The sequence below is a fragment of the Pelobates fuscus genome, chromosome 3 (genome assembly GCF_036172605.1).
Source record: "Pelobates fuscus isolate aPelFus1 chromosome 3, aPelFus1.pri, whole genome shotgun sequence".
In the NCBI taxonomy this organism is placed as follows: Eukaryota; Metazoa; Chordata; class Amphibia; order Anura; family Pelobatidae; genus Pelobates; species Pelobates fuscus.
Genome location: NC_086319.1, coordinates 130929478 through 130943812, shown reverse-complemented (window position 1 = coordinate 130943812; position 14335 = coordinate 130929478). Strand labels below are relative to the sequence as shown.

The following is a 14335-nucleotide window of genomic DNA, read 5'->3' as shown; positions in this document are numbered from 1 at the left end:
TTAATCCCCTCCCCTCTTTCTACTCCCCCCCCCCTCCCCTCTTCTTACTTCCCCCCCTCCCCTCCCCTCTTCTACTCCCCCCCTCCCCTCCCCTCTTCTTACTTCCCCCCCTCCTCCCCTCCCCTCTCTTACTTCCCCCCCTCCCCTCCCTCTTCTTACTCCCCCCCTCCCCTCCCCTCTTCTTACTTCCCCCCCTCCCCTCCCCTCTTCTTACTTCCCCCCTCCCCTCTCTCCCCTCCCTCTTCTTACTTCCCCCCTCCCCTCCCCTCTTCTTACTTCCCCCCTCCCTCCCCTCTTCTTACTTCCCCCCCTCCCCTCCCCTCTTCTTACTTCCCCCCCTCCCCTCCCCTCTTCTTACTTCCCCCCTCCCCTCCCCTCTTCTTACTTCCCCCCCTCCCCTCCCCTCTTCTTACTTCCCCCTCCCTCCCTCTCCTCCCCTCCCTCTTCTTACTTCCCCCCCTCCTCCCCTCCCCTCCCTCCCCTCCCTCCCTCCCCTCTTCTTACTTCCCCCTCCCTCCCCTCCCCTCCCCTCTTCTTACTTCCCCCCCTCCCCTCCCCTCTTCTTACTTCCCCCCTCCCTCCCCTCTTCTTACTTCCCCCCCTCCTCCCCTCTTCTTACTTCCCCCCTCCCCTCCCCTCTTTTACTTCCCCCCTCCCTCTTCTTACTTCCCCCCCTCCCCTCCCCTCTTCTTACTTCCCCCCCTCCCCTCCCTCTTCTTACTTCCCCCCTCCCTCCCTCTTACTTCCCCTCCCCCTCTTCTTACTTCCCCCCTCCCCTCCCCTCTTCTTACTTCCCCCCCTCCCCTCCCCTCTTCTTACTTCCCCCCCCTCCCCTCCCCTCTTCTTACTTCCCCCCCTCCCCTCCCCTCTTCTTACTTCTCCCCTCCCCTCTTCTTACTTCCCCCCTCCCCTCTTCTTACTTCCCCCCTCCCCTGTAGCGTGGCCGAGCTGCTCTCCGGTCCGCAGTCCCAGCCGGAGGTATGGGAAGGTGCACGCTCAGTGTGCACTTCCTGTCAGTCCGGCTGGTTACAGGAAACAGAAACTCCGCACGGAACAGGAGTTTCTGTTTCCTGTAACCGGCCTGACTGAAAGGAAAGTGCACACTGAGCGTGCACCTTCCCATCACTCCGGCTGGGACCGCGGACCGGAGAGCAGCTCGGCCACGCTACAGGGGAGGGAGGGGAGGGGAGAATCTGTTCTGCAGCCGCCTGAGCGCTCTTTACAGAGCGCTCAGGCGGCTGCAGCATTTAAAGGGCCGGCCCGCCGCGGCCTTAATAGGATTTAGGGCGGCCTGGGGGGCAATTGCCTCCCTGCCCCCCGGCCCAGCCCGCCCCTGTCTCTGAGCAAAAGGCTCGTGGACTGGGTAAGTACTGTTACAAGGACACTGTCCCATATATTTTTATAAAGGATAAACGAATACGTGAAAAATATTTTTTTTTATAAGTTTACATATTATTCATTTTCAAGTTTGTCTGCAAAGCAATCTATAAACAAAATTGCTGTGTTAATGTTTTTTCAGTCAAAAAGTTCTCTGAAGTGAAGGGGTTAAGGTCTAAATCAGGCCTGTCCAACTTGCGGCCCCCCAGATGTTGCTGAACTACAACTCCCTGTCACGGGTGGCGGTACGGAAACGGGGACCCCTGAGTGCCTGATTCAGCGTGGAAATGGACTATCAGGGCCTGGTGCAGGGTAACCGCACGCCCCCTGGTGTTGAGCACCAGCGTTTGTGCAGCCACATACCAAGACCCTAAATCAGCTTCAGCGGATAACAGGAACTAGGAGCATGGAAATTAGCAGACCTCCCAGGAGCTTAATAGGGAGGCTCTGCAGCAAGATTGTACCCAGTACTAGAAACAAGGCAAGACTAGAGATAAACACCAAACATGAAAACAAGACAGAACTAATAGAACCCAGAACCAGAGAAGGATAGCAAGCTAAACACAGAACATATACACAAGACATGAGGAAAACATGAACATAACATGGGCATGACTGGACAGAACTGTACATGGACTGGGTATACAAACTAAAACAAGACAGGATAACATAGGCAAAACATGAGGAGAAATGACTAAGTACTACATATGGAAATCATGGGGATTTAGTCACACTATATGATCATACATTGCATAAGCCTGCCAACAACGCCAATGTACCCCATATCTTGCAGGTCCTACACTGCCTAATGTATGCTAAAATAACCACAGATTCAGAACACATATATAGCACTTACCTCCAAGAAAGGGCAGAAGCTTAGAGCAACTGCCTGCAGGAACTCTGACACATAATGAATGACTGAAAACAAATGGGTGTGTCACATAAAACAAACATTTAAAGGAAACCTGGAGACTGGGAATCCCAGGGATGGATTACAGGAATGAACCCAGAAATCCCAGCTTAAAGAAAACCAGACATAGAATAGAAAACCAAAAACCAAGAAAAACTAAACAAGAATTGTAACGAGTACTGGATACCAGAAGCCAAAGCCAGACATCTCCGCAGAACATGGCATGATGTGACACTCCCATGATTATTTCAATGAAACAGATAGCCAGGGAATCAAGGGAGTTGTAGTTGTAGTTGTAGTTCAGCAACATCTGGGGGGCCACAGGTTGGACAGCCCTGGTCTAAATGATAGGAACGGGGAGAAATTGGACTACAGAATCGCTCAAGATACAATGAAGGAATACTATACATCAGGGGTAGTCAACCTTTTAATACCTACCGCCCACTTATGTATCTTTTTTGATGGTAACATTTCCTTACCACCCACCTGTGCCACATGAAATTTTTTTCTAGCCCTAGTAGAATTTTTTTTAAGAAAACAGGTTTTAAAAATAAATATGTACCTAAATTTATTCTTGCTACGTTCTGCCCTCCACTGCACTCAACACTTTTTTTTTTTATATATGTTCCCTTGTATTACATACACTAACAACAGTGCTGTATTAGGTGGCCATTACTTGTTACCATAAAAAGAAGTTTCCCTTTTATAATAGTTTTTTTCAATTTGTTTTCTTTTATTTATTTTTTGTTGTTATTTTTCTTTCTTTTCCTTTCTTTCTCCTTTTCCTTACTTCTTTTTTCTCCGTTCTTATTGTAATCACCAGCAAAAACGCTGAACTAGGTAACCCACTTTATTATTAGCCAACAACAAAAAATAAAACAGAAAAAAATATATATATGTGTGTGTGTGCATATATATATATATATATATATATATATATATATATATATTAATTAGGTGTCTCTTTTTCCTTTCTCTTTATTCTCTCCTTCTCGTTTACTTATTCTTTTTTTTATTTTATGTTAAGTAAACAGAAAATAACAAAACTTGGTTTGCCAAAGGAAATTAAGAGAACTTAGATTGCGAAAGTTCAATATCAGCCACACTTCTCCCTGTTCCTGTTTTCACATTGCGTGCATCAGCTCCCCTCCTCTTCTGGCATATAACATCATCACGCCCCCGTCCATCCCAAACCAGAGTGCAGCTGTGCACGAGACATTCACGTAATGCGTATCGGGCATTTTTGTGAGGTCTCTTTCGATGGCTGGAGGGCGGTGCATACCTGCACAGAACATGTGATTGTGTTGGAAAAACGAGGGTCGCATAAAACTCACCACCGCCTACCAGGAAAGTCCGTCAGATAGATAGATAGACTGTTGTTCAAATGATTCAGGCAGGTGAAAAAAAAATGCTACAATTATGAATATTTAAAGGACTCCTGGAAGTAATAGTATGGCTTCCACAGAGCCATCATTTGTTCACTCACTTTGCTTCTAGTTAATTGATACAAATAAAATTAGCATTTTTGTTTTTTTAAGACATTTTTATTTCACAGTATTTTTTTACCACCTGTCTAGATGCATAAAAAGTTGGATGACATATGTTAACCAATGTTGACATAAATTGTTAGAATAGAAGGAGAAGGAAAACAAATTAAATTACAGCTATTACAGGTAGATGTTCTGAATCTAAAAATTTAACTAGTGAATTAGGTTTAGCATCAATGGCATTACATAGGAATCAGAGACTTGCTGTACAAATTGTACCAAGAGATGAGGAAGGTGAACAAAAACGTGAACCAGCTGTTGAGATATTAACTGAATGCTAAGCAGGCATAGGGTATAAGCACACTATCGAGTCAGTCAGAATCTGTTCAGAGTTACCAAAACGAAAGTTTCAGAAGCAGAGATCATGGACAATTAGTTAGCAAAAGTAAGTCCAGGTTAATTGAGTCAGTCAGAATTTGTTGTTTCTCAAGGCATAAACCAATTTCAGTGTAAAGTTAAGACAGCTCTAATGTCTAATGAGGTATGCATAGTCTACGATGTCTACACGTATCTACAGGTCTTAAACTCTAGATTCAATGAGCTACGCACCTTTGGAATTCAGAGTCAGCAAATGAAAGTTTCAGAAGCAGAGATCATGGACAATTGGTTAGCAAAAGTAAATCCAGGTTAATGGAAAGGTTCCCAGCTTATCTATAAGAATTCCTGGCTATGCGTAAAAGGGATAAGCCCTAAAGATAAATCATTTTGCAGAAATACCTATATTTTTGCAACTATCAAGACAGGTGAAAGCAGCTATAAGCTATAAAGATCAGGTCTTCATAATCAGCACCTTTTCGGATTGCTCATGTACAAAGCACTGTACAATCAACCAGGCATAGGCTGGAAACCTCTGATTAATACAGAACAGTGCCCACAGATTCAGGATAGTTTAGGAGTATTGTTAAAGGGCAATTTAATGACCTTGTAACTACATTATACATGTAATGGTCATTATATAATAGAAGTTTAAAATATTCAAAAGGTATTTGCTCAAGAGATACTGATAAAATCATGGTAAATAAAATGTAGGGACAGAAATGTATTTAGAAATTGTAATTTTATACAATAGATATTTAAATTATTTTGAAAATAGAAACTAACATATAGAAGTACAACATTCTTATCATATGTTTTACTGAGTTGCTTTTTTGTCTATTCAAAATGCAAAGAGACCGTTTCGATTTCAAAGCAATTTAAACACATGTAATTTTCAAAATTGTATAGAAATTATATCAAAGAGGCACTAAATTATAAGATATACTCTTGTCCTTTCAAAGAAAGAAACTGATCTTTATATTTTAAGAAAGTAACTTGCTTTTTTCAATTTCCATTCTGCTTTTTCTTATGATGAAAGCTGATAGGGAAAAATGTAGTGTTCATTCCTAAAACACATTTATGATTTAGTTTTGTTGTTTTTTTTTTAAAACACTCATAATATTGTATTATGTATGTCACAAACTCACATTACTCCAGGTGTGGTTGCGACTTGGTCCTGGCAGGGAAAGAGTAAAAATATCTATTTGCCTACACTAGATTAAAAGAAAAATAATAAAACTCACACTTAACACCACCAACATTTAACTCTAATATCAAAATGCTGGCGCCACCAAGACAAGTTATTATAGAGTACCTTAGGTTCCCAAACAAATTAGCTTAAAAACCCACAAAACACAAGTTCACAAAATATCTATGCAATTGAAACTAGTCTCTTTGGGTAATTTAATTTTTACCAGAAAAGGGCAGAACTTCAAGTTTCTCTGTCACCTCAAGCTTACCTCTCTTCTATTGTTTCCTCTTCTCTTCCTCTTTTCTTCCTCTTTTCTTTCTCTTTTACAATCTGTTCTTAATTTCTGATATTCTATGAAACATTAGACAAAGTCTTGACAATCTTGACAAAGGGTGGAGCTTAAAGGACCACTATAGGCCCCCAGACCACTTCAACTCAATGAAGTGATCTGGGTGCCAGGTCCATCTAGTGTTAACCCTGCTGATGTAAACATAGCAGTTTCAGAGAAACTGCTATGTTTACACTAGGGTTAATCCAGCCTCTAGTGGCTGTCTCACTGACAGCCGCAAGAGGCGCTTCCGCGCTACTCACTGTGAAAATCACAGTGAGAAGACGCTGGACGTCCATAGGAAAGCATTGAGAAATGCTTTCCTATGGACTGTTTGAATGTGCACGCGGCTCTTGCCGCGTATGCGCATTTGGCGCTGACGTCGGCAGAGGGAGGAGAGTACCCCAGCGCTGGAGAAAGGTAAGTGTTTAACCGCTTCAGCCCCCTTTAGTCTAGCATTAGTGGGACCCTGAGGGTGGGGGGTACCTAAAAACCCTATAGTGGCACTATAGTGGTCCTTTAAGGCAAACTTCATCCTTTGTTAGCTTGACAGAAGAAGTGAAGCTTGTCTTTAGCTCCACCCTTTTGTCACAATTATCAGGTGTAGGAAAAAAAACACAAGACAAAGTAGTCCATACTTTGCCTTATTTTTTAACAAGAACACGATCAAAAATGTAGGAAAGAAAACAGATCCTGAAAAAAGAAGAAAAGAGGAAACAATAGGAGAAAGGTTTGTTTGAGGTGACAGAGCCACCTTAATAACAGAATACTTGTTATGAACCAAAATTATTTGCAGGGGATAAAAAAGAAAAATAGATGAAAATTAATTTACACTAACAACAGTTAAAAACAAGAAGGAGAGGGGGGCGTGTCCTGGACTGCGAGCATGGCGGCAGCATCATTCCTCGGCTCCTCACCACCCAGCAGCAATTAGCACCCAAAAGCCTAACACCCGCACATAAATGGGTAGAACTAAACGACAGGACACCCCACAGACCTCCAGGACCAAACAGCCGCACTCAAAAACGGGGCCGATGGATGAATTCATAGGCACTCCGGCTGGCACCCTGCAAGAGGCCTATACGCCCAACATGGCGCCGACATCCCCGGCAGCCACATGCTCTGGCGGGGAACAAGTGACTCTGTCGGACATCGAGGCGGAACTGAGGCGCATGACAGCCCTGATGGTCACAAAAGAAGACCTTGCTCGGGCTTCTGATAACCTGCACGCGGCACTGAAAACAGAAGTGGCAGGCATCAAAGCGGACATAGCGCTCCATGACACGTGCATCACTGCCATGGAACAGCGCGCAGAGACCACAGAGAAACAACTTAAGGCCACAGATACCGCAATACACAGACAGGGAGACCTACTGCTAGCTATGCCGCGGCACAAGAAGACCTGGACAACAGAGGCCGCCGCAACAAATTCTGGGTGCGCCGTGTGCCGGAGGCGGACAGCTCAGGGGAGAACGTTGCGGAAACCCTCACCCAGCTCTTCCGCATTATCCTCCGTGAAGAGGCACCGGACCACTTCAGATTTGATAGGGCCCACAGAGCCCTCAGACCGCACACGGCATATGGCACCCCGCGAGACATAGTATACCGCATTCACTCTTTTACGCTAAAGGAACAAATAATGTCACCATCTACAACGACCTGTCTCCACTTACCCTCGACGCGAGGTGCGCCTTGAGACCAGTGACTACGGCACTACGGGACAGAAACATCCCCTATAGATGGGGATACCACTTCAGCATCAATGTCCGCCGTCACAATGAATTGGTCTCGCCCCTTTGCCCAGAAGACATACCTACCTTCCTGCAAAAATTGGAACTGCCTAACATCACGGTGTAGAACTGGATGCTCCACCCTCTGGAGCTTCGGCCACAACCACAAAGACCACCGCGCCGCCGAGGCAGAGACCCACAAGAACACAGCTGGAGGCCGGATCTGGCCCAACCTGAAGAGTAGCCGCTCGACACACCATCCGTGGGCCGCACGCCGCACAGCCTACACACCTCTCCGACACCAACCCAGTGAGCACAACCTTGCCATGATCCTACATGCTGACAGCCTGCCCCACATACCGATACCCTCACCTGGACAGAGACGGGGACACTGGGGAGAAGGGCAACACGTCCCAACACAAAAGAGGGGAGAAAGAAAGAAAGGGGGGGGCAAGAAGGAGACAAATCCTAATTACCTGCTTAGATTTTAAAGTCAAAATATGTCCTATCCTGGAGTCTCTGGCATGCGTAACTGTTCGAACAACTGTAGCAACTAAGTGGATGCCCATTTGTGTTTGATTCAGACACCAATCTATATAAGGAATTTTCATAAAAATATGCTTATCGGCGGGTCCAAGCCTGACTTTAAAGCAGAAAAGACACGTCTTGTACGAGCTCTTGCTATCCTTGCTGTTAATCCGACAGTGTTTACATTACTGCCCAGTAATACCTCCAGTGGCAGTCACTCAGTGTGCAGCATTGTTACGCTACTAGGGGTGATTTGGATTGGAACTCAACTGCAGCTTGTAATCTCCCTAATTACAATAGTGAAGAAATTGAGAATCCTTAAGTATCAATACTGTAGTTTTAAGAAAAGAGAGAATCACTGGCAACTTGATTCAACCGAAGTTTTAATAAGTGTTAAACTTAAATGAATTGCATTTAGGCAATAATCCAATAAGAAGAAGTGCAAGTAATCAACAACACGAAGTTCATTATTAAGTATTTCTTCAGAGATGCATTAAGTAACATTAGTTCATGAGAATAATCTTCAATAGGAACAATAATCAAGTAGCTAAGAATATTTGCAAAGCAAGAACAGTTCATAGTGAATAAGCATGATGGGAGTTGTCCTTCATGAGATTAGTAACTTGAAGCACTGAATGTAATTGCAAAGCAAGAAACAGTTCATAGTGAATAAGCATGATGGGAGTTGTCCTTCATGAGATTAGTAACTTGTAGAAATGAAGATTTGAGTAAGCAAGCATTAGTTCATTAATAAATGATATTGCAGACAAATAGCTGAAAGATATACTTAAGGTTAATATGGGTAGTCCTCCAAGAGTTCAGAGATATGGTCCACTTGTAAAGTAGCAAAGTATCCGTTCTCCAGTAATCCTTTATGGCATGCAGCAATCCTTGCATTTGCTCAAAGGCTGGAACGGCTTGTCTGAGCTTGTGGAGAGGTAAGTCTGGTGGAAGTAGCTGCCAGTAGCTGAGCCTGTGGAGCCCGCGGTCTCGCGGAGGCAGCTCACACATTAGCTCACACAATCAATCACCAAGCACCCTCTCTCTGGCCCAGTCTCCCTAAATACCGTCAGAGCTGTGTCAGAGGGGGGCGGGGTCCGTCTCCTCACCGCTGAGTGCCGAACCAGGAAGTGTTACTCCATGACAAGCATGGACGTTTAGCATCTCCACATACTGCATGGAGGCACTGAACGTTCCTCATGGAGATGCATTGATTTAATGCATCTCTATAATTGGATACTGATTGGCGCAGCTCTGTATTTTGATGCGTATGCACGATAGCCTCCCAATGCTTTTCTATAGGATAGCATTGGATTGGCTAACACCATCAAGTTTGCTTAACTCAGCCAGGGAGGCTGGGCCATTCGTGACCGGACCCACATGGCTCTGGTAAAAGGTAAGTTTTAAATCTTTTTTAACCTGGGGAAAAAGGGATCCAGATTGCATGTTTTGTATGCCTGACATTATAGTATGACGGAGTACTCCAACTTACCTCCGCCAAGTCTGCTTCCTCGTAGCTATCACGGATCCGAGGCTTGACTGGGATCTCTGAGGGCACTGTCCACCCTGGACCAGGCTACTAGGATTATAGCCTTGGACACCCTTTCATCAGCAGAGCCAGGGCTGGATTAATATAGGAGTTGATGGAGCTGCAGCTCCAGGCCTATGCCATGGAATAGGCCGATTGTTAAAAAAAAACAAAAAAAAAACTACTACTCTTTTACTACTCTTCACATGCTCTTGCTTAAGTATGGAAACTTTAAAGGGATGTAGGGGAACAAAATGTGTATGAGCTGGCTGACAATGAAATTAGTTAAGGCAAAGCTGACGTTGCGCACTATGCAAATTATCTTACTGCCTCAGTCGCTCTAACACTGTGGCATGTTCCCTTTCTTCTACACTCACTGCATACACCTTTCCTCTGTCCCAGACTGTATAACAGAAGCTTATGCCTGCTAGTAAGAAGGTTGGGAGAGGAGATGACAAGTGAGGGCTAAGGGATCATTAGACGCATTTATGCCAAGCTCAGGGTGCTGTCTGCATGGTATGCCCTTTGTTGGCCAGTCTGCATGATTGGCAGGCAGCCTGCAATGCATTTACACCAGGCTGACATTCTTATTCTTCAGGCAGACACCCCCTTTTTTGGGCATGGTTGCCCCTTTGGGAAATTCTGGTTGCGTGATTTGCGTCAGAGGCCCACCCTTTTACCCCGCCAACCGACATTCTGTTTCACCGAACCTGCTGTTTGGGGGTATAGTTTTACTTGAAAGATGAAAGCAAGCGTTTAGCATAGGGTATGTGTTTTCTTATAGCTATATCCTGTGAGTTTCCCTCCAGCACCACCTCCACCTTGGGAGGTATAACTGTTTTAGTGTTTTCTTTCGATAAGATTCTGTAATTAGGCCCATTGTAATTGTCAACAATGGGCTCTTAATCTGGCCCTGAGCAGAGCAGTAATCAGGGCTCTTTTCCCAAACACTAGACGATACTTGGTGAAGGTTAAAACAACCCAACAACTCACTTTAATACACATAGCACACATATTTATGCCCCCAACAGACTCATTGACGTTCAATATGGTGATTAGTACAATATAGTACAAGGAAGGGTGGGGCCAGTCAATAACAAGGGCTGAGAACCAATTGGGAGATAGAGGTGGGACAGGGCAGCTAGTTTGAACTGGTCTGGCAGTGTCTCTGGAACAATGGGACAACGCCCTGCTGGGGAAAGAATAGGACAGGAAAAGGGGGGAGGGAGAGAGGCACATACAACCTGGACAATCAATACATTCAGCATACCCTGCACCAATAATGGGCACAGGGTAAAAAATAAAAGAGGAATCTGGGTCCTACATATAGTGTCCTTCTTCCATCTCCAGTGATGGTGACTACTGTCACATATAGTGTTCCTTTAAGATTTTTTTATATAAATAAATTAATGTTGATCAATGGTAATTTAACCACTTATTGACTGGATGGAGTCATGCAGTTCAGGGCTTTAATACCTGTTGATGACATAGACAATCATGCATTAATAGGGCTAAATACCTGCTAGTATCTAAGGGCCCCACTTGTCAGCTGTGGACACAATTAGTGGCACAGACTGACAGATGAGCTGTCAATAAATATTTGAAAACGTTCTGCATTTTGTACTAATATTACGTATTATTATTCATAGCCTCTACCACATATATAGTTCAGCCCTAAACCCAATGAGTTCAATAAATCATATTTTGTCAGCAAACATTTGATTGAGTTATTAAGTCGTTGTTTGAGTATTGCATGAACCTATATTTATAAACTCCATGTTCTCCCACGCATCCCATAGCTCCTAACCACACTCCCAATAAACATTCCAATCAATTTCTTCTGCACGATCCAGACCTTGTGAACATCCTTCATTTGGGCGAAAAAATGGCCACGCGTAGCCTACCACTTAATGACAAGGCCCAAATAGAAGGGAGGACTGGGATGTCCAAACATCCTACACTACCACAGGGCAATACACCTAGGGAGAATCCTGGAGTGGTCCAGAGTAGAGAACAAGAAAGCATGGGTTGAGATAGAACAATCACAAATCACAAATACAAACACCCCCAGAGGCAAGATACCTCTTGAACTCCCCACAGTGTCTATGACACTCAAAGTGTGGAAAAAGCTACACCTAAGTCCGTAGTTTACACCAACCCCCTCACCCAAATACCCAATATCCCACAATCCTTTATTTCCAATGGGCAACGGTGGTATAATGCAACGCACCAACAACACACAGATGAGAGATACTTATATATCATTAAGGGACATAATAACAAACAGGGTTTTAAAATCTCTGGATGAGCTCACGGGCACCAAACACCTGACGATGACACAAACCTTCCAATATCACCAACTCAAACACTTTCTGATTATAGAAGGACTCCTACAATTGACACCAAAAGAGGAAACACAATTTGAGAAACTATGTTCCACTCCCCTGACAAACGCTATCAAATGCTACCACTTGATGCAATCACTAGCAGATAAACAACTCCCATGGTACACTAGAGCAGGACAGAAATGGTTCTCGTCACAGATTGAAGTGAGGGCATGGACCTTGATATTCACGAAAATGATGAAAACACATCCAAGCATACCGTTACAGGAAATTAATTATAAATTCCTAACGCAGTGGTATGTCACTCCCGTAGATGCACATAAATTCTGCTCTCACAATTCCCCACTGTGCTGGAGATGTGGGAAAGAGCAGGGCACTTACCAACGCTTGGTGGATCTGCAGGCGAGTAGAGGGATACTGGAGGGAAGTAGCTCGGATCACAGGAAAACTTAGCAAGGTTCCTTTGGCCTTCAAACCTGAGGCAGTCCTATTTCTTCACATCCCAATCTCCATGAAAAAAATTAAACAGTCACTACTATACTACCAATTGACAGCAGCGAATTCAGTTATAGCAGGGAATTGGAAAACGAACACTAGACCCGCTAGAAGGGAATGGTATCAAAAAAATAGACAATATTCATAAGCTGGAGGAACTTAGAATGTCAGCACTGGGTAACTCACACCAGTTCATAGCCATCTGGGAACCCTGGGTCACATTTCTCAAGGAGGCCTAAACAGGTATGGGTATGGGACAGAAATTGGGGAAGGGGGAAACCAGATTAACCAAGATATAACACATCTTTAGACAGGTGACAAGATTATTGTAAGAAGCAATGTGTCAAGCCAGACAAACAACGACTCAAATCGGAGTTGTACTATCATAACTCACGAATCAGCAGACAAAGGCTATATTGAGAAACTAAACTTACATATACGATATCAGGACTATGTTCTTCTTCTTGTCCATACGAATGTTAGATTGCACACAATGTTTTATATTTCATTCATATGTTTAATATCTCTTTTCTTTGTATTATATTATTGTATAAGTAACAAATGTCCATTCTTTCATGTGAAACTTTAATATGAATAAGCAAAACAAAAATAAAATAAATAAAAAATATATATTTATAAACTCCACACCTGTATTAGCCCCTAAGCCATGCTGTATTAACCCTTCACCCATTTGCAATAAAATCCTGCACACAATGAAATATCCCCACAATTCACTGTTTAATAAACTTTAAATATGGTGTATTGGAGCTATCACCAATTACATAATTAGAGGTGTTATTTCTCTCTCAGCATTACAGGGGACTTTCAGAACACATTCATTGGGGTCCTGAAAAGCCAAAGGTCTAATTTAGGCAGTGTTTATTGATAGCCCTTTTCCAGGCAGCTTAACTACTAACTAAAGCACACCAATCCATGCTGTAGTTAAAGGGACATCCATCACTTGATAATTAATTTACTGATGATAATTTCATTTAGGGATGGTCATTTACTTTACCAAAGTAAAGCAAGAGAAACTTTGATAAACATTTATTAGCTTACAATGACCTTGGTCAGATTGCATTGTTAGGCTCAGTTAGCAGAGTTTCTTCAGCCCCCTTACCCACCCATCTTGGTTTCAGAGCAATCCACTTATGAAAAAAACAGGACAGAGAGCATCACGACATTGGAGCCTGCTGTATATGAGTTACACTGATCAGGCTTCCTCTCTTTTCCACCTTCCATACGTAGGAAGCTGAAGAGATCGTTCAACTGCACATGTGCAAATCTGTCAGGCATGTCCAAAGCACTTTTCCAGCATTCCTATGGAGAGGACACTGATTGGCTAGATCAGTGTCCCTCCTGAAGTGGGTGAGGAAAGCATAAGAAATATCACATTTACCTTTTTTCAGCTTGCAGAGTGAGACAACTGTCTAAATCACAGCTAAAGCAGTTGTCTCAAAGTGATGTTTGTCCATTGGGTCCAGCTTCTTCATTTTCTTAAAAAAACAAACTTTTCAGTATAGTGAACTCCTAGGAATATTCACTACTGACCCTGAAGTCTCTTTTTAAAAATGACTTTTTGTTTTGATGGAGCCCCAATCCAATGGAAATTGATGTGTTGCATTTCCCATTGTGTTATACAACAACTGTTTTCATGAGGTTTTTTTTTAGGAATTTATGTTGAGCGACATTATTGTTCACTGTCAATATAAATCTAACAGTGACAACCAACGTTAGATTTTACTGACAGGGCAATTAGCAAATTAAATGAGCACCTAAGTTTGTTTAGTGTAAAAGCTTCCAGAGTTCAGTTACAACAAGAACATGAAAGCATTTATATTAGCACAGTGATACAATGACGTATTAAAGAGAGTGGGACAACAGCTGTTAAACCCAGCATTAGAAAGGTCTCATTTGTTTCTTGAATGGATACTGCGGTATTTGCTATTCGTATTTCTTACTAAAGTAATAATATTTTTGTGTAAACATCTTATATGAACATACGACTTGTGCTTTCACTCTATTGTATTAACAATTAGA

General features: G+C 43.2%; 1 protein-coding gene across 1 annotated transcript in view; it reads left to right on the top strand.

Moving 5' to 3' along the window:
• JADE2 (jade family PHD finger 2) overlaps window positions 1–14335 on the top strand; it is a 647003-nt gene that overhangs the window by 420807 nt on the left and 211861 nt on the right. The window lies entirely within an intron of this gene.